This window comes from Condylura cristata, unplaced genomic scaffold, assembly GCF_000260355.1.
Source record: "Condylura cristata isolate star-nosed mole 26May11 unplaced genomic scaffold, ConCri1.0 scaffold00018, whole genome shotgun sequence".
Taxonomy (NCBI): Eukaryota; Metazoa; Chordata; class Mammalia; order Eulipotyphla; family Talpidae; genus Condylura; species Condylura cristata.
Window position 1 is genome coordinate 30,197,723 of NW_004567119.1, and position 5,993 is coordinate 30,203,715.

Here is a 5,993-nt window from a genome sequence, read left to right on the forward strand (position 1 = left end):
AGTTTGGGATTGTAATGCCTCCATTTTGATTTTTCTTAGACATGAGGGCTTTGGCTATTCGAGGTCTTTTGTTGTTCCATATGAATCTCATCAACAGTCTTTCTATTTCTTTAAAGAATGTCATTGAGATTTTTATTGGGATGGCATTAAATCTATATATTGCTTTTGGAAGGATGGCCATTTTGATGATGTTAATTGTTCCGATCCATGAGTAGGGTATGTCTTTCCATTTCATGGTGTCTTCTTGTATTTCTTTTCTTTTCATTTTCTTTTCTTTTTTTTTTTTTTGAAGATTTATTTATTTATTCATATAGAACTGGGGTACAGGCCAGAGATGTGGAGGGTGAGAGGATTTACCAGAGGCAGAGAGGGGAGCAGAGCAGGCAGATCGACGAAGTACATTGCTGAGGGGAGCAGCAGGAGGGTCAGGAGGGGTCTGCCACACCATGTGGATCTTCTCCGGGGCAGGTGGGGATCGAACTCATGTGGAGGTGGCTTAAGCTTCTAAGTGCAGTGCTTTAAGCCACTGCGCCACCAGGGAGGGCCCCTTCTTGTATTTCTTTTAATGGTGTTTTGTAATTTTCTTTGTAGAGGTCTTTTACCTCTCTTGTTAGGTTGACTCCCAGGTATTTGATTCTTTTTGTTTTAATTGAAAAGGAGATAATATTTATATATATATTTCTGCTTCTTCTGATTGGTTGTTTGTGTATAGGAAAGTCTCTGACATTTGTGTGTGTTGATTTTATTTCCTGCTAGCCTGCTAAACTGGTGGATGGTTTTGATTAGTTCCTCTGTGGAGCTTTTAGGGTTTTCCATATAAATTAACATATCATCTGCGAATAAGGATAGTTTTACTTCTTCTTTCTCAGGTGGGTATTTTAAAGAGGAACTGGTTCATCCATGACTTTTTGTTTCTGTAGGACACTGGCATTGTGAGCTTATTTCCTTGCCTATAGGTCTTGGGATTCTTAATATGCTGAATCACAAAGTGTTTTGGGGGTTTTTAATACACTGAATCACAAAGTGTTTTAATTTTTAATCTGTGTTATTGGTGCCCATTAAGAGTGTTACAGTGTTTGTAAAATTTCTCTAGGCATTAGCAATTTGGAGACCAGCATCATATGTAAGAGCACCAAAGTGGCCTATGGGAAACCATCAGAAAGAACAACATACATATTTTGGAAGCCCTTTGTGGAGAATAAAGGGAAATGCTAGGATCATAACTGATGTAAAAATATTCCAAGTTTCTCAAATCTGATGATGGAAATGGACATAGGCAGTCAATAAGTTTAAGGAAATAAAATAAGGAAAAAAATCCCAACGGACATACACTGAAGCATATTATAATAAATCTATACCAAGTCATGAAAAAAAGAAAATCTTGAAAATAACTCATCACTAGAATAACACCACAAGGACTGCTAAAGAGTCCTTCAAGTTGAAACAAAATAAAACATGGCATGCATATGCCACCTAGTACTATACAGTCTTAAAAAAAATCCTATCATATAACAAGCGAATTATTCCAAAGGTATTTTCTTAGCAAAATAGTTATAATTACTATATAATCACACTTACATAAGAATCTAAGGTCATCAAATCATAGAAACATAAAAGACACTTAAAAATCAGCCTTAACATGCGGGGACCTTGACCAGCAAGGCCGGAGAGTCGGAGCCCCAGGGCCGGCGAACAAAGAAAACAGTCACACATGTGTATCAGAACAGAGAGAGAGAGAGAGAGAGAGTTTATTTTGTCTTTATCTGGTTTATATAAAATACAAGAGGTGGGGGATGCAGAAGTCGGGAAGGGAGAAAGCCAATGGACACTAGACATGCAGGGATGTTTTGACGGCAGTGACTCTCGCGAGGGACAAAAATGGGCGAGAATGGAGCAGTGGTTAGATAATAGGTGGGTGAGAGAAGAAAGAGGAGAAAGGAAAGGTGGGGGCAAGGATTCCCGCATGCCTTTTACAACCCGGATGTTTTTCTCTATCCGGACTCCATTTCACCTTTGTATGGCTGCTGACAGACGCCAGATGCCGGCCTCGGTGCCCAACATTAACACATATTAAAAAAAAAAAAAAAAAAACTAGCAACAGAAAATATTGGTGAGGTTGTGGTGAAAAAGGAACTCTCCTACACTGCTGGTGAAAGTGCAAACTAGTCCAACTATTGAAAACTGTATGGAGTTTCCACTCCTAATGATCTACCCAAAGGACACAAAATCATGAATATAAAACAATAATACACTTCTCTGTTTATTGCATCACTATTTAAGATAGATAAGACATGGAATCAACCTAAATTCCCAAAAATAGATGACTGGATCAAGAAGATGTGGTGCACACACACACACACACACACACAATGGAATACTATGCAGCAGTAAAAAGATAAACTAGTGTTATTTGCAATAACATAGGTGGAGCTATAAAGGATTATGCTCAGTGAAATAAATCAGAAGGGGAAAAAAAAAACACTGGATGGTTTTACTTCTAGAAGGAATATGCGGATCAAGGGGAAAAAGGTAAAAAAAAACACAGGGGCATTCTAGAGGGAAAGAAAGGGAAAGAGATCAAAATGAGGGCAGGAAAAGCACAAGGGACTATGGGGATAATATATGGCTGAGTTGGTGGTAGAAACTCTATGGGGACTACACCTGAGAAAAGCAAACATTGTACAAAATCGAACAATGATGCCTATATATGTATGTGTATAATATATATAATATATATATGTATATATACATATATATACATATATATAACTGTATGTATATATATATGTGTGTTTATAAATGTGTGTATATAATCATATATATATATAATTATATGTGTGTGTGTGTTTTACCTTTTTCCTTAATATATATAATTATATATTAATGAATAAAAATAGGCCCTCCCTGGTGGGACAGTGGGTTAGGACTCAGCACTGCAAGTTAGCTGCAGCTGCTTCAGTGTGAGTTAGATCCCCAGCCCCGAAGGTGATCCACATAGTGCAGTAGACCTCTCCTGTCTCAGCAGCTGCTCCCCTCAGCAGTGTACTTTGTTGATTTGCCAATTCTGCTCCCCACTCTGTCTCTGGTGAATCATCCCACTGCCCCTGCATCTCTGTCCTGTACCCCAGTTTTGTATCCATAAATAAATAAAATCTTTTTAAAAATCAGTTTAACTCCAATCCTAAATTTAACTGAATAATTTCACTTAAGTCTAAGTGATACTTAGGCACTAAGCCTCCTTTCACTTTCCAAGGGAGTCCTTTATCCTTTCCAATGGATTGATCCTTTATCAATTTCCCTGTTATAGTAAATAATAGCTTGCAATAATGTTAGGTCCTAATTCCTATAAATGTAGTCTTTGAACATGGAATTTTGAGAAAGTGTTTACAAATTTAGAGATGATTAGATTTTTGTCGTTTATACTGATGAACTTTAAATGAAATCATGTGTGCCTTTCTCAGCTGGGGACAGAAGGAAATTTGACTACACACACAGGGGAGAAGACAATGTGAAGTCAGAGGCAGAGATTGGAGTAATGGCTCCAGGAACAAAAATAATCCAAAGCTGAAAGTACAAAGACATGGATTCTCCCCCAAGATTTTCTCCAGGGAGAGTGCCACTGCTTCCATCTTGGTTTTCGGCCAAATAGTACTAATTCCTCATTTCTCTCTCCAGAAATCTGAGAAAATAAATTTTGCTTTTTTATACCACCTAGTTTGTAGTAATTTGTTATAGCAGTCGCATGAAAATAATACAATGACTAACTTCATGTGAATATTATTTGTGCTTTGAATGCAAACCAACAAATAAAAAAGCCATGGAATGAACGATGGTGACTGAGTAGAAAAGAAGTGGAAAATAAATTAAGAACTAAGGACCCAAGGGATATGGTTAGTGTCTGAAAAAGTAATTTGGTTACTGTATTAAGTATGCAGCAATTTGCATATGGCTAAAGGAAAATTAATTTCCAGGGTTTTCAACTATCATAGGTACACACTCAATTATCATTTAAAAAATTAAAAAAAAACAAGTGCAACAAAAGAAGTAACTGAAGTGAATGGGTAATTATTAATATAGTTAAAAAATTTCCTACCATAATGGGTCTCTACCTAACAGCATGAATCATTTGTGATCTCTAAGGTTTTCTGGAAATAGAGATCATGAATGAAGTTGATAAAAAGGATCATGAATAAATGTATGATATATCACATTGCAATTCCTTAAATCCATAAAAGGTATAATATTTTAAACCATGGCATTTGGAACTAAAATACCTTCACTTAAATCCTGGTTCTAACGCTAATTGTGTAGCCTTGGACAAATTATTGCACCTTCATTGTTTTTGTTTATTCAATTTATAACCTAGTAATAAAAATAGGCTTCACTGAATTGCTCTGTGAATTAAATGAGCTGATATTTGTATAGCTATACCAGACACTTCATTATTTTAAAAGGTTTATAAATAAGCAAAACAAAAGCAATCCATTATCATTCAGAGCATAAGCTAAATTTATGAATTTTAAGATGTCAATGAATTTTATAAGTTTTACCAGTTTTATAAATGTTGTAGTCGCATCAGGCTGCTGTACATAAATGCCATACACTGGGAGAATGAAACAATATATATATATCTGTATATATATATATATATATATATATTTTTTTTTTTTCTCACGGCTCAGGCAGCTGGGAAGTCCACCATCCAAACAACTCTGGTTAGCTCTGAGTCTGGATAGTCTGAGTATTGGAGCACAGAGGACCCACCGTCTTCTGATGTCTTCACAAGGAGCAAGGGTAGGGACCTTGCTTTGTGCTTCTTTAAAAGGATTTCTTTCCTATTCGTGAGTGTGAACCCTTTCCTGACCCCAAATACCATCACAAAAAGGGGTAGGTTTCAACATATGTATTTGGGGGAGGCAAACAATCAATTTATAGGAAAAAAAAAACCAAAAACACCTAGTCTGGGAATAATATACATTTGTGTTGTCATGATAATGTTACTCTCAGGAGCAAAGTGTTTTAGAAATATTAACATAGAAAACAAGTATTCAAAAGCAGAAATATAGTGATCAGGGTCTGCTTGCGTTAGGATGGGTTTGGAGAACTGGACATGGACAATGACCCCAAAATCCCTTTTGTTTGGACCCCAAATAAGTGCAACTTTATTTTTGTGAAGCTATTCTTAATTTTGTAATGACAACACAATCGTAAATATTACAACTTTCTTTTACATTGATCTATTTTGATCATCTTTTTTGATTAATACTTTTTTGATCATCCGTTTTAATGAATACTTAATTGTATGATGGTGGGTGGAATTGGGATTTTAGTGGTGAACAAATGTGGCATTGAAATTCTTGATTTTCAATATTGCATATGTGAAATTTTAGAGTGTTTTAATGCAGTAATGCTTTGATTAAAAAAAAAGTTCTGAATAGACAAACAGTTGAATGGTTTGCAATTATTTTATCACTCATCTTTTTAAATTTTAGGTGCCCTTTTCTGTAATCTGTGTAGTTATTGTACTTATTTATTTATTTTCAGAAATTTATTGTGCCAGTGAGTTAACCTAGGGGGTCAAATTTCATCTCACCCTTTAGACTTCATGGGGCAATGACATTGTGGGTTTAGGAAATGCTATTTTGACAAACATAAGTGATTTTATTACTGTAAATAAATACATGTGATTGTATAGCAGTGGAAAGTGACATAGATGTTCATATTTTTCTGAACAACTGAATAGACCAGCAGTGATCAGCAGAACTTTTAAATAAAGTATTTACTCTTCTAGAATCAAAAGGTTTGGATCAAAAGTCAAAATTAAACATTCAAACAGTAATTAACACAAATATTTATTGTTGCTAAGAATATATTTGCATTCCCCAGATATATGACATTTGTTTTATCTGGAATGTCCTATCATACCCTCTTGCTTTTTTTTTTTTTTTTAAGATTTATTTATTTATTCATACAGAACTGGGGTATAGGCCAGA